At 33.0% G+C, this 25,000-nt stretch overlaps 1 protein-coding gene across 7 annotated transcripts in view; it reads right to left on the bottom strand.

The window, feature by feature from the left end:
* TBC1D5 (TBC1 domain family member 5) overlaps window positions 1-25,000 on the bottom strand; it is a 515,818-nt gene that overhangs the window by 365,412 nt on the left and 125,406 nt on the right. Inside the window, exon 1 of one of the 7 annotated variants that reach the window (XM_081287558.1) lies at window positions 14,973-15,060. The exons of the other annotated variants lie outside the window; for them this stretch is intronic. The gene's annotated coding sequence lies outside the window, so the exon portion shown is untranslated. Of the gene's footprint in view, window positions 1-14,972; window positions 15,061-25,000 lie in introns of those variants that run through there. 7 annotated transcript variants of the gene reach the window in all.

Below are 25,000 nucleotides of genomic sequence, written 5' to 3'. Positions count from 1 at the left end.
TATGGTATGTATTGATATTATCTTCAACATCTGCAGCACCTGAGCAATGGCATGAGAAGCTTTGTTTCTGAGCAGTATAGATTTGTGATTTTTATCTTACTTTTTCCCCACTTATGGTCTCTAATATAAAAACTATTACTCAACAAGTAAAATTTGAGTACAGTGAATACAAATGCTTCCAAATCAATAACACAAGGACCTATGATATTAAAGCGGGGGGGGGGGGGGAGGTTAATGGCAATCAAAGAAGCAAGTTCTTTTAAAGAAAAGAAAGCAACATGGCTGCAGAAAGCTCCCTCCTGATCTTAATCAAGTTTCAAAACTGGAATTCAACAATTCTGGAATTTTGCTAAGGAAAATTAAAATAATCACTATAGTTTCTAATGAAATTAATCTGTACATATCTTCTTTCCTACATCAAACAGTACACTGAAGGATGAGCAGGACTTTGTGAGCTAGACAAGGAAAGGCTAAAGGGAAGAGAATTCTAAAGACAGGAACAAGCAGAAAAGCAAATCAAAGAAAATGACCTTCATTCTAAAAGTAACGATTAAAAAAGTAGCACATGCCCAGCTCTGTATCATGCCCTAGGACACAGCACTAAACAAGACACAAGGCCCTGATCAAATGGAGCTTAAATGCAATGGTGGAAAATGAACAATAAAACACTGTTAAAACACAAGGTGGTGCTAATAGCTATGATGAAAATTTTAAAAGTTGATGGAATGGAGAGATTGGGGCTATTTTAGACTGGGTATTCACATGTTTGAGGAGATAATACTTTAAACAGAGTTGAGTGGCAAAAAAAAAACAAAACAAAAAACAAAAAAAACTGTCATGGGAGTCTAGAAGGTTATTTCAGTGAGAAAAAAACAGCTAATACAGAAGCCCAAAGGCAGAAAGCAGAACTTGGATAACTCCAGAGTTCTTGGACTAGAGAAACTGTATGTCCTAATATGTAATGTGGAATTTTTCCATTTATCACTGCTTTTGTTACTACTAATGTTCTAGCTCCAAATTCTGTGTTAGACACAGAAAATATACTTAAATTATAAAACTCTGTGCCAAATATGAAACTGACTATATGGTAACAGCCTACTATTTATTAGATCAACAGATTGTGTACACATATAACCTTTAGCCACCATTTTTTTTTTTTAGTTGTAGATGGACACAATGCCTTTATTTTATTTATTTCTTTATGTAGTACTGAGGATCATACCGAGTGTGTCACACATGCAAAACTAGCACTACTCTGAGCCTCAACCCTAGCCCCTAGGCCACCATATTTGAAACATGAGAGAGATAGGTAACAAGGGAGAGGGAATAGTGTCATGTGTCCCTGCTACTATTCAAGGAATTCTTCATAGTAAATGTAAAGAGGTTATCAATATAAAAAGTCCTCAACCAAAGCCATAATCACTACCATTTTTATAATCTTAAAACTAAAGTGAGGTCCATTTTTTTACATATTACACTAGCAAAATACAAAAGTCTAGCAGCACATATTAGTGGTAAGACTGTGTAAGACCAACTCTCCCTCCATAGATTAACTAATGGTAAGACTGGAAAATGGTATAATATCAGGGAGGACAATCTGTCAATATTTGAAAGAACCATGAATGAATCTTCTCTTGTTCCAGAAATTAGCACTGCTAATTATTCCCCAAATGTTACCCACATATATGTGTATGAATTCACAATCTCAACACCAAAAGCACTATCCTAACTTTAATATAGTCATTTGGATATAAAATTTGACTTGAATTGACAAAAAAGGTATTTGTAGACTTTAGTTAGCCAACAATATCAACAACCGCACATTTTTTTCATCAGAAATAGCAATTAGCTTACCAAGTGCTGCATCCACTGCACTGTCTGGTAATTTTTAAACATGTATCACATTTACACCACTAAAGTAGGAAAAATAAAGAATTCTGACTTTCAAACCATCCAGTCTCCCAATGGATTTCAGCTAAAGGACTGAGGCCCTGCATCCATTTATTCATTATAACATTATAAAAGCAAAATGCAAAAAACCATCAAAATGTTCATCCAATAAGGAACTTATGGAATACTATTTTCTCCTTCCTTTAAATTCTATCAACATTTCCTAAACACTTAGCAGGCAATGGTTTAACATCTGCTGTTAGTATAATGTACTATTTTTACAAATTTTTACTTCATTTCATAAAATGAAAGTCTTATAAAGGAACGACTACAAAGACATACAAGATAGGATTCCTCCTTTACATCATCATAGTCTATTTGGTGAGAAAAGATTTCATAAAATAACCTCAAATATTAAAATAAGAAAGATGACTCAGTAAGAAAATTGATAGTCAATACAAATAATCCTTACCCAAGATCCATTATGTATTCATCCATTCTTTTAAAGGGAACTAACTCAGAAAAATCTTTTGAAAACAATCTTGTAAAGAATCATATTTGGGTAATCTGGGAAACTAATCAGAATTCTACAGGCTACTCAAGGCTAATGTAATCAGTGTGGAGGCTCTCATGGGGTGGAGCTACAATATGCCCTTAAATGATGGGGAAAAGGCAAAAGAAAACAGTGCTTATATTGTTCTTGTGTTATGGGATATTCGGAAACACATTCTAGAAAACCAATAAAGGTAGTTAGTCGGCAATGAAAAAATTGATAGGTTATTTATTCTCTCCCATCACATAACAGTTTTCTACACTTGAGTGCTAAGTAAAACTTGACGCAGATGGGATTTGTCCTGGATACTAATGGACACATAGGATTTGGGTATTAAAACACACATCTACTTTCTCCATAAAAATATTTCTATACTAGTGTAACTGATGCTTTCCTTATGAATCATACCTTTATTGGTTATCATGTTTAACAATGTGCTCTGCTGCTACCAGATTAAAACTAATAATATATTTTGTTTGCTTTCTTGACAACTTCTGATAGTGCTCCACCATCTAGCATTCTTTGTACTTGAACATAATCACATGAAGATGAAAGAAATTGAAATGTTAAAAAGCAACATTTTATAAATATCAGGAACTTAAGTAAGAAAGATAGGATACACAGAGAAATAGCCCCATCTCAAACACACAGGTTATTTTGAATTTGTATGGATGGGTCAGTCTTGGCTTTCTGATTATCCAGATAACTACGTTGTGGAAAAAACAACAACTGGATATTCCCATGATGCAAAATCTACCCTTTTGTGGATTAAAGACTCACTCATACTGATAACTAAAACTCTGTTCACTCTCTATATATACATAATATATATTAGCAAATTCAATTTTTTTCAAGACTCATTTGTTCAATTTTATACAGCCTTTAGAAACATTAAAAAAAACTGACTTTATAAGCAAAGAAAGTCACCTCTAAAATTCCATCTATAATAAACCATAGTCTTGTCCCCAAACCTAAGAGGACTTACTTTAAGCATAAACTAACAATCGATTTGTTTAGTGAAATTGCAATATGAGTTCACAGAAATAAGAGAATCTTTATGGAAAGCACAAGCATGACTGTACAAATATAAAATTATCACCATAAAATTTAATAGTAATAATGGTCAAGACTCTGTATAGTATTTAGAAAAAGACTCTAATGTAGCAAGCACAGTCAATATCAAGTAGTTAATATTAACTATTTTATTAATTACTTCTATTTTAAAAGCATTCAATAATTATATGTAAAAGACTAAAAAGAAATGAGAAATGAATTAAAAATTCATGGAAAATGAATTTCAATGTTGTCAGAAATTAATAATCATGAGCAGGGTTTCATTCATACAATTATAGATGGAAGAGTTTTAAAAAACCAGTTCCATAAGAAATGTTTTGTTATGGGAATGAGGAAGATGAAGATAAAGTTATCTGCAGCGTAGTTTTGCAAATTTATTCTCCAAAAAGTCCAACAGTAAGAATATTGGCCTTTGTGGACCACACAGTCTCTGTTCAAACCACTCAACTCGACTAAAAACTAATGAGCATGGCTGTTACAATAAAACTTCATTTATGGAAACAAATTTGAATTTTTATGTAACATTCATATGTCAAGAAATAGCACTCCTTTTTTCATCTTTTTAAACATTTAAAAACATACAATACTTCTTGGTTTGTGAACTATATAAAAATGGACAGAAGGCCAGTTTTAGCCCATGGACCAGATTTTGTCAATCCCTATTCTAAATCATACACTTAATCACGCTGTACCCTTAATCACAAAATAGAAACTTCTCTTTCAACTCTCATATTTCCACATCTATTTTCAAAATACTTTTGGATCTCCTGCCGTCCTCAGTGTTCCACTTTGAAGAGTTATTTCTCACCTGAATAGTTCCCAAAAAGCAAAACAAAAAATCTATTTGACCTTCTCACCATCAGTGATGTTTGCACCTTCAATCCTAAGAGTTGACTGATCAAGTAAAGATACACAAGAACAGGAACCATTTGAAGAATATGGTAAGTTTGATCTAATATTTAGTAGCTATATAAAAACTTAAATAATAAGCAAAAGAACATAAATATCTTTAACAAATACCAATGGGACATTTGCAAAGTTGACTATATGAGACAAAGAAAATATTTTTTATTTGTTAATTTGTTTTTAGTTGTATATGAACACAGTACTTTTACTTTGTTTATTTTTTTGTGGTGCTGAGGATCAAACCCAGTGCCTCACACATTCAAGGCAAGCCCTCTACCACTCAGTCACAACCCCAAAATAATCTAATGCATCACAAAAATGTGAAGTCTACATTCCCTGACCACAATACAAATCTACAGTTGTTTAATGCCAAAAAAAACTCACAATCAGAAACTGAAAAAAAAGAAAAGTTCATTTCTAGCTAATTTATATAACAAAAGCACTGTATAACATATGCTAATGGTTCCAGGCTTTGAAGCAAAGATGGCTGTAAGCATTTGAAATGAAAAAGAGACAGTGTGCACCTCCTAATGAGGACACAAATAGCACCTCTAGTCTTCCCCAGGAATGAAGTCTAAATCCAACTAAACTCTAACTTACCCAGCAACTAGGAGAAAACATAGAAGAAAATGTTTAGTTGCACCATGAGTATAATATCAACAAAATCCTGACTGCAGGAAACTCTATAGGTCAAACAACCCAAGTTCTTCAGTAGATGGAACAGGAGGGAAGGGGAGTAAAGCAGAGGGAAGAAGAGGGGAGGGGGGAAAAAGGGAATCTGGAGGGAAGCACCACAGATAAAAGACTTGACAGGCAAACATAGCTTTTAAAAAGAATAACACTAAACTGTAATGTCTAGAGATGTACATTTGAGTAATAACAGCATTAAGCTGAAATGAATTACTACTATAAAAGTCAAAAGAATGGTTACTGTGGAGGGAAAAACTGGTCTGTGATTAGCACAGAGCACCTGCGAGAACTTCTGCAGTGGCTAGTAAAGTTGTATTTCTTGACCTGAGTGGCATTTACAAGCATACTTAATCTATAATAAGAATAGTAATAGTAATAATAATAATAACATTTATTGGTTTGAGTAATTTCCTGTATTTGAGTTCAATTTGATAATGAAAAAGTTGAAAATTAAATAAAAGCAACATGTTATACATGTCACATTCTTTTACATATATGTAAAAATAGCAAAACTACAGTAAAAGGAAAAGTCATAATTTAACATTGTTAGAAGTAAAATGAAGAAAATTTAACAAATAAATGAACTATTACTTAAGAATATCATAAAAACAAAATAAACCAAGGGCTAAGGATGTAAATCAGCAGTACAGCAAGTCTTCTGCATACCCTAGGCCCCAGGTCCAATATCCCAGCACCAGAAAAAAATAATTAAAAAATTAAAACACAAATAATGACAATAAGCCAAATAAATTAGCAAAGGGGAAAGCAAACAAGCTAATTATTTCCTTCTTTGAAAAGTCCAATAAAAACCGACTAAATTTCAAGGAAAAGGATTAAAAAATATTACTAGAAACAAAAGTTTATAACAGCAAACCAAAATAAGATTTTTTTTAAACCCAGGAGTTAGGGAGTTATTATATACAACTTTATGCCAAAAAATATGAAAATATTCATTGTGGTATATACACACAATGGAGTTTTACTGAGTCATGAAAAAGAATGGCATTAAGGCATACGCTGGTAAACAGAAATAGAAAACATCATGCCAAGTGAGATAAGCCTATCTTAGAAAAATCAAGGATCAAATGTTTTCTTTCATGTGTGAAAGCTACAGCAAAATAAAAAAGAAAGAGGGAAGGATTGGACATCATAAATATATAGGGAAGATAGTAAATAGGAGACTAAAAGGAGGGATATGAAAGGGGAGGAAATGTGAAATTAATTTTTTTTAAATCATACTATGTGCACATGCACGCACGCGCACACACACACCACACCCACCCCCTATAGGGAATTCTACCCTTAAGTACAAAGCAACAATAAAAATAAATAAATGGATGTGAGAAAGGAAAATCAGTAGAGGAAAGACAATGGGCGGGGGGAGGGAGGGGGGAAGGGGGGCAACAACTGAAATCAAATTCCATGCTTGTATAAATTTGTCAGGATCAACCCAACTACTATGTACAACTATAAGGCTGATACAAAAAAAAAAAAAAAAAAAGGATAGTTTTATTTAAAATTTCTACAATCAATTCAAAGCTACAAAGAATCTGAATGCAGTAACAGCCTTATAAGATATCAGACATACAAAGATGTTTCCTCTAACACTGCAGATTGTCCAGGAACACCCTTCCCTCAACCAAAGGCACATGCCAAGATTACAGTATGGGTAATTTTTTTAACAAGGTACTAATCATTCTTATTATGTTTAGACTATTTTATAATTTTTTAAAAAAAACTATACCAATTCATTTTACTTTAGCATGGTCCTAATATAAAAGACTATAAAAACATTTCATTAAACGTGGCAAAACTGATTTAACAGTCATTCCTAATAAACTAACCAAGACAAAAAATACAACTTCCATTCCTCAACGGAGGATTTATTATGATAGGCAAAAAATTATACACAAGTAGCATTTATAATGGCAATGGAATTTTTTTCCTCATCAAAACCAGTCAAAAATATTGAATATCAATGCCAGCGCTATTAGTTCAGCATCATTGGAGAGATTTTAAACAAATAGGTCAAGTAAAAGAAATGAGACCAGTGATGGAGTACTTGCCTAGTGTATGAGAGTTCCTGGGTTTGATCCCTAACAACACACACAAAGTATAAACTTTTAAAAAGACAACAAAACTATAATCTGCAGCTAATATTACCTAAAAAAAAAAAACAAAATAATTTAAAAATTTAAATCATAAACTGAATAAGATTGCATGACTTTAAAAAATTATTTTCTACACTAAAAATTGCTCAAAATTCAGTATTTATTGTGTTACGTGTCAGAAACTGTGCTAAACACTTAGACAAACTAAAAACAAACATAAGGAAAATAAACCAGCACAATTTCAAAAACAAACAGTGTACTGTGAAAAACCTAGATGGAAAAGATATCTGCCTTGTTTGAAAAAAAAGATTTCAATGGCACTAGATTTAATCCAGATGCGCAACATATTCCTAGATGGGAATATTTACTATTGAGAAGATAAAGATTTTCGCCAAAGTAATTGGTACATCTAATGCAATGCTAATAAATATTTCAAAGCAACTATGAGAACACAGAATCACACAAACTGATAAACATTGGATTGTCCAGGAACACCGAAAAACTTTTAAAAGATATGAAGGGAATAGTTCCGTAAGATAGAAAAACAATAAATTTACAGTACTGTTTTAAGGTATAAGAGATCAACAGATTAAAACTAAGTCCAAAACACATCTGTAACTACAAAAAAAAAAAATGAGAACATGATAAAGGGATATTTGTTAATGGATTGGTTATGAAAAAGTTTCTGGTTACACAGGTGGGCAGAAAGATTATTTACTAAAATTGGGAAAACTAAACAAATTACTAGCAAATTAAGTAATAAATTTTAAACTTGTCAAGTTTAAGGAATCCATATGAACTTCAAATAGAGAAATGTCAAGTAAATAAGATATATGGATCTGAAGGCCATAATAATGGCTAGCTGGATCAAACTGAAATTGTGGACACAAACAAGACTGCCAAGAGGAAGGCACAGAGAGAAAAGCATCCACTTTGAGGAATATAAATACAATCAATCAGGAAATGAAAAAACCAGGAATGTGAGGCATCATTATAGCAAGAAGAGCAAAAACACATCTCAAAATGGAGATAAATTAAAACTTAAGGTCTCAAAATGTCCATTGGAATTATCAAAATACATTCTGCCTGATATAAGGCTATAAAAAGAGATTCACTATGTAAAGTAACAAGGGAAGAATCTAGATTTCAAAATGGTATGTTTAGAAAGAGGTAACATATTAACATTTAAAAGAGAAATTGAGGAAACACAGAAAGATATCCTAAGGCCTGTTCTTAGGAAAACTTATATGTCTGAAACACTATAGACTTAAAGGAATATGTAATTTTTTTTAAGATACTGTCTGAAAACATTTAATTGTAGATGACTAGAAGCTTAATCTGACAATCACCTTTTCCCAAATGGTCACTACTGAGTAAGAATTCTCAAAATGCCATTAGTTTTTCATTCAGTCACATTTTTTGAATCCTGTGTTTAAAGTCCACAAGAAATATCAGTTAATGTGCTACCTTGGTTCAGTTAGTATCAAGTAATAAAATTTGATTATCAACTACCATATTTTCCAAAATGTTTCAAACACTTATTTTTAAGGAAAGAAAGATCATCTTAATTACAAAAAGAGAAATCAGTATCATCATTTGCTTTGTTAAAGTTAAATACACTATATGGCTGGCTGCTCAAATAAGAGTCCTCACATGGTATAAAATAGTAGACCAGGAACTGAGAAACACAGTCCTAACAAAGACCTCATTTATATTTTCATTTGTTGTTTTTGTTAACAATCACCAAGTATCCTTTTATGTATATGTAAATTTACTGCCCCAGATAAAATGACATCAGACAATAAATGAATAATATATTTTACACACTTAAAAAAACAGAAAGGAAGTCATCTTGTCATTTCTTACAAAGGATAACTTTCCAAATTAGAGTAATTTACGTGCTTCAATTTAGTTTTCCTTCTTTTTGTGGAAATGCTGCATGTTATAGTTGATAAATTCTGCCAAAGAAAATTTAGTCCCATATTTTCACCAAGGGCAGAGATGTTAAAAATTTAAACTTTTAAACTAAGGCTATTTCTATTCTAGACATACTTTCTTTCCTTTAAAATTCATCTTAATTGGTATAAATATAATGCAGCATCCTTCCTATAGCATAACATTACAGCACAATATTTGAGATCACCTTTTAGTCATTCAACATTCTGGGGGCAGAGTACATTACACTAAGGCCACATTGAAGTAACAATTTCCCCTTCAGTATGAGGGGAAAAAATCATTTAGTTATTTTTCCCTGAACAATGAAACAGTTCTAAAGACAATGTAAATTACAGGTAATAAGATTTCAAATCAGTAACATGTAAAATAAGCTTAAATGAATATTCATATTCACTTACATGAGCAATTCATACAAATGAAGGGTCCTGTATTATACATCAATCTACTGGTATGCTAACATACCATTCCACTATAAAGAATTATGGTACCATAAGACAAATATTTCTGAAAACTGACATAAATCAAGAATCTTAAGAGTCTCCTAAGGTTCATGTAGTGAAGGCTTGCTTCCCAGGGTACATTATTGAGAAGTGGTGGTGACTTTATGAGGTCCTTGATAGCCTGCCCTTGAAAGGATTAAGAGACCCTGGCTCTGGCCCTTTCCTTTTTTTTTTTTTTTTTTTTTTAAGAGAGAGTGAGAGAGAGAGAGAATTTTAATATCTATTTTTTAGTATTTGGCAGACACAACATCTTTGTTTGTATGTGGTGCTGAGGATCGAACCCGGGCTGCACGCATGCCAGGCGAGCGCGCTACCGCTTGAGCCACATCCCCAGCCCAACCCTTTTGTCTTTTTGTACCCTGATTCCTACCTGTGTGGTGAGTGGTTTGTTTCAGCACACACTCCTGTGATGATACTGCTTTGCCACAGACTGAAGCAATGAGACCAACCAATCATATACTGGAACCTGTGAAACCAGAAGCCAAATAATTCCTTTCTCTAAGTTGATTACCTCAAGTATTGGTTATAACAAAAACCTAATACAAGTGGAGACAAATTAAAACACAAAAAACAAGATGAAACACAAGAAAAAGCAAAGCTGTATACTGTAGGTAACATAGGGAACAGAAGGCCACTGTTTTGAAGATTAAGGTGTCCCTGTGGAGCAAATCTTAAAATCAGAAACAATGGAACCTTTTGTTTACTCTTATTCTTAGAAACTGACAATTATTTCAAAATAATCTTAGGAGCTAAGAATCAGTAATATAAACTTACTTTTAAGGTGATCATATTGTGGATTATAATAAATTTCTAATAAACTACGAAGGCTAAAAAATTTAAAGCCTTCTTCCTTTCCCTCTTTCTTACTCCCTTCTGTTTATCAGTCTCTTTCCATGCATGTATGGACAAGTAAAATTTATTCATTTGCAGAAGTTGGTAACCAAAACAATTAATAAAATCTTCCATAAACAAAGTTAGAAAGCTTTTCTATTTAGTTGACATTTACTTTCTGAATATGGAAATTCTGTTGATCAAGTTCACTAGGCACAAAAGATTGCCGATAGATATTTTGGTAAATAAGGAACTTTGTTTCTTGTCAGATTAAAAAGTCAGAGAATACCTTTGAAATAAACAACTTAATCATCATTCCATTATTTTTTATTCCAAATCATAATTATATATAAAACATTCTCTATGCCTACAGTTTACTAACAAATAAAACTCTGATTCTCTATATTAACCTAGCAAAATGCACTAAACTTCATACTAATTATACAATTTGACAATATATGCTACTCAAAAATAAGCCTAAAGTGATCCATTTGATTCTAAATAAACATCACTCATCGCAGACTTTTTTATGATCAATATTTCTTAAGGGTCCACAAAAGAATAATTACTAAAATTAGTGAAATGTTTCACATTCCTTCTTTGGGAGAATAACCTGACTAAAGCAGACCACTCACTAATAAAGTGCAACTTAATAAATCATGTGGAATCTTATTTTGTTGAAACCCTTACTAACTCCTAGCACCATCTGTTACCATCAAAACTATATGACAAGATATGATATATAATTAATAGGTAAACAACAATCTAATTAAAATGGACAAATACTCCATGTTCCTGCCATTTGGGAGCTCTAATTACAGACTAAATTTTAAGCTTGAATTAAATATTTAAGCTGGAAAATTAACTTTCCTTCTCGAGCCTTGAATACATTAATACAGATATGTGAAGCGACTTCCTGATGGGAACTTAAACATGTAATTTAGTTTCATCAAAGCAGTTACTAATTGTTAAGCAGCAGTACCTTACCATATGTACACAATAGCTATTTAGAGCTGAAAAGGTGGTTCTAAAGCACCCCTCTGCAACCCTTTCCAGGCATAAATATAAAATGTATATACATCATAGCAGCTAATACTACACATTGAAAACAAATTAGTCTTCAGATTTCAATGCTTTCTGAAGATAAATAGAATTTGGTCTAAATAAACAAAATAGTCCCTATAAGTACATGATAAGGTATAAATATAAAAGACCAAAATATATTCAAAGAAAAAAAAGAGGTATAAATTCCTCAGATTATACCAAATAAACACACTCTGACCTACTGCATTAAAATAGTAACTTAAGAGAGTTTATCAATTCTCTTTTCCATTCTAACTCTTCTCTTCATGGAACATAACAGGCCTTGAAAATAACATTCTAGAAAGATTTCAAAAGATGACCACTTAAACAGAAACTTATTTCTACACTTTTTATTCATGTTTTAATTTGTTCTTTTTAGTTATACAAGACAGTAGAATGTATTTTGGCAAAATGCACATACAGAGAATATAACTTATTCTACTTAGGATCCCATACTTGTGGTTATACATGATGTGGAGTTACCCTGGTCGTGTATATAAATATAAGGCTAGGATAGGTATGATCAATTTTCCTTCATTTTTTAATGCAGAAGACATAAGATTTCAGAACAAATGACAGGCAACCGTTTAATGAAATAAATTCTCTAAGAATATAAGAAATATCTTTTTTCATTGCTATTTTAGTTTTAGTAAACAGAGTAAGAGAGATAAGAGAGAAAGTTGAACTGGTACTGCTTAAGAAAGACATACATCACTTTTTTAAAAATAGGCTATTCTAATTCCTTAAAAGCTTAACAGACTAATAATAGCAGGTGGATAATATAAGAGTTTAGTTACAAAAAGAGAACACTGTCAAAGGGGTATAATAAAAACTACGTTTGTTTATATTTCAAATTCTTTTGTTAAACAATAAGTAGATTAACCATTAGATTTTACTAAAAAAAAAAAAAAAAAAAACCACACAATTTTTATAATTACCTAGGGAGAAGTAGTATATTACACTGTTTAACAGTCAAGGTCAAAGACATATACATAATACTTATTTGTAGTAAAGATGCAGTGTTTGAATTTTTTTTTTACCAGAACTTAAATAAAATTGAAATTATAATAAGACCTGTACTTAAGAATAAAAAGGAGTTTTGATTTTTTTTTCTGTTTTGGCAATAGAAAATATATTTAGTATATTGCAATTAATTACTCCATTTAGGTTTTCGCTCAAGGACAAAATTATTGCCATTATTTTCTCCCAACATTTCCTTTTATCTATTCTGTCTTAAAACTGCCACAGTTTTACTCATGCTTAAATTTTTACTCATTCTATAAAGCATTTCATATGCCTAGTATATTTGTGATCCCATAATGATGTTCTCTAATTAAAAAAACCCAGACCCACTCCCAACACCCACAAGCTGGTGTGCAAAATACTCATCATTAATTGACAAAATTTACCATATAGGTTCAAAGATGCCTAGTAATTACCCTAAAGTTTCAAAAAGATTTACAGCCACAGACTAGCAAACATCCACAGAAAGATAAAAGGGTACTCTTTGATTAACTCTTTGAAGTTACTATTTATTTTCTTTTAAACAAAAAAGTTTACTTTTTAAAAAATTTTTTTGGTTGTAGATGGACACAATATCTTTATTTTATTTGCTTATTTTTTATGTGGTAGTGAGGATCAAACCCAGTGCCTCACGTATGTGAAGCAAACGCTCTACCACTGAGCTACAACCCCAGCCCTATTTTCATTTATTCTATGTCATATAATGATTTGTAAATAGAGGACAATCAGTAAAATGTTACATGAAGATAAAAACCCTGTCCTAAATATCTTATGGATATACAAAATCTGGCTGGTTCACATTCAAACATCACGATTCTTCTCATATTAAATCAGTCAACTGGATGATAACAGAAGTTCCTCCATAATGTGGGCTAGAAAAGTCTATTCAATTTTATTTAAAATCTGTATGCTGTAAAAGTACATGTCATAGACTTTACTAGGATGACAACTATATAGATATTCATGACATATTGATTAAACATATTGAACTGGTTTTCAAAACCAATTTATATAAATGATTATAATAGTCTATATTATGTTTAGTCTTTGAAGGCATATGGTAGTAAATTTGAATTTAATTTTAAATAAATTTACATAAATATAAAAAGTTCAGTAATTTTTATCCACCCTGCATATGAAACAGAGCAAATAAAAAACAAGCAGAGGCTGAAGCTTGAACACCAGAAAAATGAGTTTACTTCTTAAAAAGCAATCAAAGAATGACTGACTTCTGTCCAAAAAAAGAATGTCATTGAGTAATAATGAAAATTAAACAGTTGATATTTATATATACATAAGTATAATTTATGAATACATATTTAGCAAGTAGGATTTTTTATTGACTATATTTTCAAAAACACTAATGGAATAAAATCCTGATATATAGTATACATATGTTCAGAAGAACTACTAAATAAGACCGGTAAGACCACTTTGGGAAATTTCAGCACTTTGTAAAATTTAAAAAAAAAAAAAAGGTACATGAAGTGTTTTTGATAAATACAATACTATCAGAGGTTCCATCCTTGATTTGAGAATGGTTCTACCATTCCAAGCTCTATAAAACTAAACCACCTTGAAACATATAGGCACTGAAGAAGGGGTCTTGACCTCATCTCACTATTAGGTTCTTTACTCTAATTCATGAAATAAATTCAATGACCCATATATTAAAAAAATAATAAGCAGGATCCAAGATACAATCTATCAATTTGAGGTTTATGTTTGCAATATTATCATCAGAAGCATTGACAAATACTTATCATATGCCAGTTGCTTTACAAGTATCCTTTTCTAGTACTGAAAATAATTGCAAGTCCATTTTATCTCTACTATACAGATAAAAAACCATGATATAACTTGCCCAAAGTCACAAAACTTGAACTCAAATTTCTTACCCCCAAACGCTATCTGATTATAACACTATTTTTTCTAATAATTCATTCTAAAAATTTTCAAACTATCAAAAAATTTGTAAGAATGTTACAGTGACCATCCATATGCCTACTACCTAGGATCTTATAAGTGACATTTTACTACATTTATTTTATTACTTACCTATCTGTTCACCAATCATTTTCAATATATTTCAAAGTTGTAAATGCCATACCATTTTTCAACATTACAATTACTTTCAAATATACAGAAAAAGTGAACAAACTATACAGTGAATACCCATGTATCACCCAGAATCTTCAATCACATTTGAGTTTATTGTTTTATTATGTCTATCCATTTGTCCACCCTTCCACTAATCCATCTTATTTTAATTACCTAAAATATATCACAATCCAATTCCCTTCTGCCAAAAACAGAGATGTGAAAAGCTGTTTGTGTTTACAGCTATTATCTTACCTTAATTACTTTCTGTTCAATTAATATATATCCTTGTAGACTTTAAATTTTTTCTCCATTTCTCTACCTTTTCTATCAGGAAACCTTTAGAGACAAAAATAGATGCACTAGTTGATGGGGACTCACTTGATTTTTTTTTTTGAGAAATTAAAAAAAAATTCCCTTAGGGTATCAGAGAAAATGAAAAGAACTCATTTTTTTAAAATTACACTTCCTGATGACTAAATAGATTTTGTCAAACAAGAAATTTGATAATATCTCAAACTATTTTGCAAAAAAAAAAAAAAAAAAAACCTAAAAAACAAGAGAGTATGATACCTTTTACATTTTTATGGTATTTATTGTCATGATTCTATAATGTATACATATAACACATTTTCTGCTGGTAAAATTTTCTTCTCATTTTACATGAAGGGACTTCTAAATATCAGTATTTCCTGGGGTTCAGCTATAATTTTTGAATTGCTGTATCACTTTATCATCATTAACTCCATTTACCCTTACGTTCTCTTACTCCTTCACTTTTAGCACAAGTACTTTCAAACTCACTGGAACTTCCAGTTTGTAACTCATTTCATTTCAGTCTCTTACTTCCTGTCTACTTTCACTTTCTTTCCCTTCAATCCTAGAGCCTATGAGATACGATTTTAACTTATGTCTTACTAGCACACTGCTTTATCTTGCTGTATTTATTAACTGTACTTTCCCAAAAACCTTCCAACACTCACTGACTGGACATCCAATTTGTTGAAATCATAGGAATTAATGAAACAACAGCAATTCCTCCCTCTCACCGAACTGAAACAGCCACATCCATTATGGTAGCCTAGGAGACACCATTCAAAGAGAAACTGCTCTGAAGAGTTGCAGTAAACTGACAATCTCCAGCCATTATAACTTCAGGATCCATTGTAGTTTTCATGCTAAGGCCACACACTCCCCAGACTTGCTCATCCAATGACAAGGTAGCTAGAGGAAGGCCACTGCTGCCCAAAATAGGACATCTCTAATAGCCAAAGTTGTCTGTTCTCAAGGCCAACATTCCCTGATTACCTGCCTAGCTGAGACTTTTACAAAGCTGCACTGTATTCAGTGGAAAGTCTTCTGTCTTCCCTTCCCCCCTCTTACAGGTGCCAGGCCTGCATTATAGTCTAAAGGCTTTCCCTGCTTGGTCCTGTTCCTCTCTTACTTCTGAAGACTTTCCCACACTAAAGCTCTTAATCTTCTAATTACATCTTAAAAACTATTTCTGGAGGACCCGAACTTTCATGTCACACTTCTCCTATTTCTAGCATTCTCAATTTTAAAAAATAATAATTAGCCCACCTCTTGTGGAAATTCATTCCTTCATTAGTCTTGAGCCAAATCTGTTATATCACTCCATATACGTTACTCCTATATCACAACCTCTCCTCCTCCTAGCCCTTTTTCATCAACTATGAAGTCTCTGCGAAATTAAGAACAAACCTCTTTCAGCCTTGCATCATCCTCCATTGACCAGCTCTTCAGAGACAATGGTAAGATAGTACCTTTCAGAGGTCATCTATAATGCTTCATCTCATTTGTTTATCCATCAACTACTCTTTGAGCTTACGTATGTTTTACAGCATTCCATGCCAAATGCTTATTAAAGACGTTAGGAATGTCAAATTCATGAGTGCTTTCCAGCACATTTTTCTAACCCGTCTATTCAATACACTCGCCTTATCTCTCACTTTGTCTTCAGTGACACCATCACTGTTTCCCTCCTTCATCTCCTCAACAAGTTCCTCTTTTATCATTACATTGTTTGATAGTAGTCCCTTTGGTCCAAGTTTACCTCTCCTCTATATATAATCCCTGGGAAGTCTTCTACCTGTCAAATACATTTATTTACCTTTGTTTTGCCAATGCCTGACACAATTCTTGAAAATGCTAAACAAAGAAGTTCATGCCAATATTTATGTTAATAACTCCAAGCATACATACATCTCTTACTCTAGCTGGTCTCCTGGGTTTGAGAGATCAATATATTCAACTATCCCTTGAAAGTCTTCAATCAATAAGATGCCTAAACACAAGTCATCCTCTTCCCCTTCAAACTGTTGCTCTTGTATTCTCCATTCAATGAATGGTGCTACCAATCAACAGTCACTTGAGTCTAATACTTGCATTCCTTTCTTGACCTTCTTACATGCAATCAACTAGATTTGGCCAAATCTACCTCCTTTTCCCTTACTCTGATGCTAACTTAATTCATTGTCTCAATTTCTCTCCTGATCTGCAATTGTCTCCTAACTGGTACCTGGGCTCTTGAGTTCTTGCTCCAAATCTGATGGCTAAATGTCACTTAACTATTCCTTCTAACAACCAAATCTGATCACCTCTCTCCTTGGCTTAAATTCAATAGAGCACAATGCCTAGCACTGCATACTGAAACTCTTTCTATGCAATGTCTTCCTTTCCCTTCTCCTTTTGCCTCCCAGGAAAAAAGAGTGCAGTCACTTAGAATGATCCACAAAACTCTTCAGAAAGAGCCTCAGATCTCAGTATTTCTCATGGTGCAAATCTATCAACTTGCCGTTCTTCAGATACACTTTGGGTTTACAGTTATTTTGGGGCTGGTACAGGCAATATTTTCCTCTATATGCACTGGCTTTTCTTCAACATTCTTCACACTCAGCCTTCACCTACTCTAGGAAGTTATCTTGGAACCATTCTTCAAGTCTTAAGTCCAAATTGGTTTAAAAGCCCTTCTTCTAGGACCAACTGTTTGCCCTGCATGATTCTATCACCTTATTCTTCACATGAGATGCTGACTCTTTAACTGTTTAATTTTTTTTAACAACTCCCCCATAAACTTGAAGCTGCTTAAATAAACAATCATATCTTACTTTGTTTCTCTAGCCACTAGAACACTGTTTGGTTAAGTAATAAGCAAAAAGTGTTTTGAAGAAAAAAGTTTAAAAAAGAGCTACTTTAGTATGTCAGTAAAATTGATAATTATTTTACAAAACAAATATAACCTGTGCTTGCTGCTTCTCACCTTCACCCTGAAGCAGGATACTAGACCTCTACAAGCTGTCCTTTCTGGGAATCATCCTTAAGTCCATCATACATGTTCAGAACAAGACCAGTCAGCTAACAGTCACCTATTAAGTCAGTCAGCTTTGAGATACTGTGACAAAATTATAAGAAAAACAACGTAAAGGAAGAAAGTTTTGTTCTGGCTCATATTTTCAGAGGTTTCAGCCTGAGGTTGGCTGGCTCCATTGCTTTGGACCTGACATGAGGCAGAACATTATGGTGGAAGGGCATGGCAGTGGAAAGCTGTTCTGCTCTTGGCAGCCAAAGGGGGGTGAGGGTATTGGAGTTAAGATACAGTCCCAAAGGCAAGCTCCCAAGGACTCACAATCTTCAACGGGGTCCCACTCTTATAGCTTCTACAACCTCCTAGTAGTCCACTGAGGTATAAAACAGATTAATCCACTGACAGATCAGAATCCTCTAGATCAAATCACTTCCAAAAGCTCCATCTTTGAACACTACTGAATTAGAGACAAAGTCCTCAACAAAAGAGCCTTTGAGGACACTCCAGATACAAACCATAACACCTACCATGGCACATATGTCATTTCATCCCCCCTCTTTGTGTCTCTATGTGGTATTTTAGGCAAATATGTCATTTCATCCCCCCTCTTTGTGTCTCTATGTGGTATTTTAGGTCTGATAATTCCGCTACCTCCAAAGTAAGATGAGAAAGCCTCTTCTGTTCTCCCCATTCAGGAATCTGTTTCCTGGGTTTTATACTGTTGGTTACAATGGCTACTGTCACCTACAGGGCACCAATGCAGCTTCTTTCAGTACTCTGACTCCCACTGAGGCCCACTTCCCTTCTGCTCTAACCGCTGCTTTGTTAAACAGGACTGCTCTCAACCATGGTGACTACATCTTTCACAACACTGAAGGCAAGTGGAAAGTGCAAAATGTTACTCAATAAACTGACAGAGGAAAAAAAAAGTATCTTTCATCTAGTCTTCCACAGATTACAAAAGCCATGCTATTTGCCTCCTGACTGTCTTGTTCTGATTGTTTTTTTCCTACAGCCCACCCATCTACCTCTTTTTTTTTAATTGTATTTTTTTATAGATTATTTAAAGCATTACATAGCTCATGATATATCATCTTTCATACATTTGACTCAAATTGTGTTTTGAACTCCCATTTTCACCCCAAATAGATTGCAGAATCACATGTTACATATTCACATTTTTACATAATGCCATATTAGTGACTGTTGTATTCTGCTACCTTTCCTATCCCCTACTATCCCCCCTCCCCTCCCATCTTCCCTCTCTACCTCCCCTGCTGTTGTTCAATTCTCTCCCTTTTTTTCCCTCCCCCTTGCCCCTCATAACCTCTTATAATTCTATGTATCATTGAAGGTCTCCTACTATTTCCATGTGCTTTCCCTTCTCTCTCCGTTTCTCTCCCCCCATTCGTCTTTGTTTACTGTAGTCTTTTCCTCATGTTCTTCCTTCCTGTTCTGTTCTTAGTTGTTCTCTTTATATCAAAGCAGACATTTGGCATTTGTTTTTTAGGGCTTGGCTAGCTTCGCTTAGCATAATCTGCTCTAATGCCATCTATTTCCCTGCAAATTCTATGATTTTGTCATTTCTTAGTGCTGCATAATACTCCATTGTGTATAGATGCCACATTTTTTTTATCCATTCATCTATTGAGGGGCATCTAGATTGGTTCCACAGTCTAGCTATTGTGAATTGTGCCGCTATAATCATTGATGCAGCCGTATCCCTATAGAGCGCTTTTTTAAGGTCCTCAGGGAATAGTCCGAGAAGGGCGATAGCTGGGTCAAATGGTGGATCCACTCCCAGCTTTCCCAGGAATCTCCATACTGCTTTCCAAATTGGCCTCACCATTTTGCAGCCCCACCAGCAGTGTACAAGTGTACCCTTTTCCCCACATCCCCGCCAACACTTATTGTTGTTTGACTTCATAATGGCTGCCAATCTTACTGGAGTGAGATGGTATCTTAGGGTGGTTTTGATTTGCATTTCTCTGATTGCTAGAGATGGTGAGCATTTTTTCATGTACTTGTTGATTGATTGCATGTCCTCCTCTGAGAAGTGTCTGTTCAGGTCCTTGGCCCATTTGTTAATTGGGTTATTTGTTATCTTATTGTTTTTAATTTTTTGAGTTCTTTGTACATTCTGGATATTAGGGCTCTATCGGAGGTGTGGGGGGTAAAAATTTGTTCCCAGGATGTAGGCTCTCTATTTACCTCTTTTATTGTTTCTCTTGCTGAGAAAAAACATCTACCTCCCTTGATAGAGGGAGGTCTGGACCAGAAAACAAACAGAACCCAGGTTGATTTTAGAAATGCTGTTCTTTTAACAACTAAAGCTGTGTGACCCAGTGACATAGTTGGAGAGTGTCCCCCAAAGTTTCATGTTCTGGAAGCTTGGTCCCCAGTGTGGCAGTGTTCAGGTGGTAGACTCTTTAAGAAATAAAACATAGTACAAAGTAGTTAGGTCATGGGAGCATTGTCTAGGAAGAAATTAAGGCTTGTCTCAGAGTGAGAGAGTTCTTAAAGAGAGCAGGTTGTCTTAAAGCAAGACCATTCAACATGTTTGGTCCATTCTGCAATGAAGCCAGTCCCATTTCTGTTTCTCAGCCATGTTATAATGCAGCCAGGGACTCTTGCCAGGATCTTAGCCTCATGCTGTTTAGACCTTCCAAAGACCCGAGTCCTCAGCAAGCCTCAGGAATTTTGTTTAGCATGGAAAGCATACAAAAATATCACCAGATTTAGGTCTTTGTATTTTATTTTTCTTAGAAAAAAATCAATTCATGTGCCCTTGCATCAAAGACTATGTGCAGGTCAATTCTGCTAGTCTCCATATCCCAGGTATGCCTGAACCCCAGAGTAAACACAGGTGAAAACCACACTGGTAAAACCTACCACCAAAAACAGCTTAAACATGAAAACAGAAACCAGAAAAAAACATGCAATATGCTTTTTCCTACATTCACATTCACAAATAGAAGTCTCCCATTCTTGAAAATATTTCACAAACTAACATTGTTATCTGAATATCAGTATGATTAGGCCAACAGTGTAAATACCGTCTGTATCATAGCATTTCAAGCAGTGGTAGGCACATCACCTCAGTCAGTATTCCAAAAGCTATTTCCAGGCAAAGACAAGCTGAGGAAAGGATAGCTGGAAAGATGGACAGTAGGTAATAATCTTCCCGACTGGGGGAGCAGGTTAAGGTCATTGTACTGTTGGTTACAGTGGCTACTGTCACCTACAGGGCAGTAATGAACTATCATTAAGGTTATTCCTACAACTAGAAGGTTCATTCTTTATGTCATTAGAACTTAAGTAACTTTTCCTCAATTCTACTCAGTTCCAAACCTACTTAGGAAAGTAATGTGTACCAACAAAATGTAACCATAAAGACAAGAAATAGAATCAAGGGGGGGAAAAAAATCAAAATTCTCTGAAAACAAATTTTAAACAAAGTGTGCAATGAATATTAACATTGATGAATGTTCAATTTCAATTAATAATTGAAATACATTAAGAAATTATAGCCTGCCTTTATGGTCATAAATAAGCAAATAATTTAGGTTAATATATTTTCCATCAAGCACTTTAATACAAGAAATTTTTCTTCAAAGTATCATTTCTGAGGATTTTCAAAATATTCAGTTATGAAAAATTAAACCTTCATTTTTGCCATTTTGATACTTTTGCCATCCTTTCAATCACCACTTTTATGGATTTTAACACCATGTTCTCCTGGAACTATTAAACTTTCATGAAGAAAAAGAAATTTATATCTGTTTAATTGTAATACTTTTAAGTTGACACATAAGAAACAGACCTCCAACCTTAAAAAAAAAAAAAAATAAGATGGATACACAGAGACTTTAACAGAAAAAGAAAGTAAAAACAGTCAAGAAAGAACTCTGGTATAGATTTCACTCAATTTTAAGCACTAGATAACTTTAATCTAGAAAGAAGACATCAATTCAGTCATAACTATAATTTTTAAAATAGCATATTATACCTTAATAGAGAATCTGGATAGTAGTGATTTTAAAACAAGCAATGATAACAGGAAAAAATACCCCTCCTTTTGTTGTTTTTATTTAATTTGTAAATTCCTACTGCAGGTGGTCCTTCAGACAATATCATAAAAGATTATTAAAAATATTAATAAATAAGGCTATTTATTTAAAACTTGGGCACTTTTTCAAAACTATTTCTATTCTCAATGCCTAATTATCTACAAGGTACACATGGTCTCCAATCTAAGTTAATATGATTGATTTTTTTTAAAACAAAATTACTAGCATATGCATACCCACAAATTGAATGTTATCTCCATTCAAAGTATCATTTTGAATAGTTGTACATCAATTCTACTCAAGAAAATTCAAAAAAAGGCATTCTAAAATACTTTGATTGATGAATTATGTATTCATCCCAAGAGGGCTACTTCAAATGAAGGCATTATTTTAACAAATAAACTTTGTATCTGTTACATCTTGATTAGCCTAACTAATCAATAGTCACATGAAATGAGGGGAAAAAATGAAAGACACATATTTATCCAAAAAATGTTAATTTTCATTTGAAATTTACACACTTAAAATAAAGGAAAAGCAGGTAAATATTATAAAGTCAAACAATAACAAAGGGCCCTTATATTAATTACCTTTTGAGAATTGAGTAATTATTGAAAGTAAAGGAAAAAAAACCTGTAGCAAGCAGTCTACAATAAGTAGCAATCACTGAGGGCAATCTTTAAAGCCTACACATATAAGTTTCTTAAGTTTTATAAAGCTTTACTCATCCATTAGTTTTAGTTGTAGTCTATGCAGAAATAGTTCCAAATTATAAACAACAATTCATTAAAAATGTAGTTCTTAAAATAATACCACTGCTCTAGAAAAACTGCTATCAATTACATTCTAACACTTTTAAGGACAATAACATTTTTTTTCTGATTTGTGTGGTGTTTTGGAATAGGAATAATTAAAAACTAGTCTGAAATCACTCAATGCATACAGATAAAAACATCTAGACATTTAAAATATATATAAATTTTATTCAATTCATCTTCATCAAAACTCTTCCCAAAAGTAGTTTTAAGTTTTTAAAATACAAGGCCTGTAAGTTACCTTCTTTATTTTTTATTAAAGTTGTGTAAAATGAAAATTTTGACCACAAACTGTAGGTGTTAGATGTCTTAAACCAAACTACTGCAATTAATATGAAATTCTAAATACCGAATATAATGCCACATAAATAGTATAACAGCCAAGTACTGTCTAAGAAGCCATATGTTTTTTCCCATTGTTCAAAAAAAGGAGATGACTTCCCGTCACTTATGTTTCTGATTAGCAAGGTGATTTATGCCACAATCACTAAAAATGCCAGCAAGTGAATGAGAAAATGCATAGTGACTGCACCAGATGTGCACAATAAACAGGAATCCCATTGTAATCTCTGGTACTTAGTTTATATGAAGGTAATGTAGGAAACACTCTTGGATATGGCAAAGTCACTCTTTTTTTTACATTTGACTATAAATGATATGAAATAAATTGTGTGTTTTATACTTTATGGCATGCATACATTGATAAATTAGGTACCGTTTTGTATCCCGACTTATCTACAAGACAAACCTGGCTAAGATCATGGGGATTAATTGCTTCAGAAGTGTGAAATGCAGCTTTTCCATTCTTTTCTGCACACTCAGTGAAGAAACAATGATTAATCACTGTTTAACTATTCTCTTGAGAATCTACAAGATTGCCAAAGCAGGACTTATCCTCATAAATCCAAAAAATACAGGTTTAGATTTGTTGCCAACAACAGAAAGAACATGAACTTAAACCCATTTGTTATCAGATTAAAATAATGTCAAAGTTTTAGAAACCTACTGGTACACAATTCTCTTTAGTGATTTCAGTGAGAAATTAGATTAACATGTAAGATATAACGTGTTTTAAAATGGGTAAGGAATATTTTTTAGTTTATGTAAGATCCTGTCCAAATAATATTAAATTATATACTATTAAATGTGAACAGAAAACCTTCCTTAGCTATATCAATAATTAAATTCCTGTTTCATTTATAAAAATTAAAATACACACTATCAGATGAAAACCACTTTCAATACATTTCTCATATGAAATGGCTACTTATTTTAAAATATTTTATTTTAGACAGCAACAGCTGAATGGAATTTGGGCAAAACTACTTAGTTCCAATATTACTAACAAATGCCTTATCAAGGGTGCATACAACTGAAAGTATAAAACACCAAACTTCTAAGACTATACCATGAATGATCCAAAAACATGTAATGTTTTCAACATAAATACAGAAGAACAAAAGTCTCAAACATATTCAAATAATTTAGGCTTTCAAAATATCTTCAACACATATTCACTAGCATACTGAAAACACTGCAACTCTTAAGTTGAAGAAAAGTTATTGTTCATATCATTTACAAAACTTTGAGCACATATTTTTAATAACTGAAACCTTATTCGTCTCAATAATAAATGCAATGTTAGTGACTTTCCTGTCAAATCATTACAAATTAAAGACTAACAGAAATTTCCTTTAAATGGGTCAGCTGTTCACAGACTACAAAGGAATACTAAAGTTGGGAATACTCTAAAGTAAAACTTCAAATTTCTATGACAAATATAAATGTTTGGTGAATATATTTTACTTAGAAGAAACAGCCACCTCTCAATTATAAATGGTTGTTTTTCTATTTGTCTCATTATGAGTTTATATATCTTCTCCCATCCAATTCATTAACTTTCCTGCTTCTTTCAGATCTGCTAAGTACCACAGAAGACGACTATAAATGCAAAGAAGAGAAAGGGAAGTTGTTGGTTCATTTCACTGTTCATAAAGCCCTTGAAAGAGTGAATGAGAGGAAGAGAAGATGAACCAGATTCTCTATTTTCTACATTTTACTATTATTTAGTAT

Source organism: Spermophilus citellus, assembly GCF_964194105.1.
Source record: "Spermophilus citellus genome assembly, chromosome: 3".
In the NCBI taxonomy this organism is placed as follows: domain Eukaryota; kingdom Metazoa; phylum Chordata; class Mammalia; order Rodentia; family Sciuridae; genus Spermophilus; species Spermophilus citellus.
Note: the sequence above shows the minus strand (reverse complement) of the source record. Positions and strands in the feature narration are given on the sequence as shown.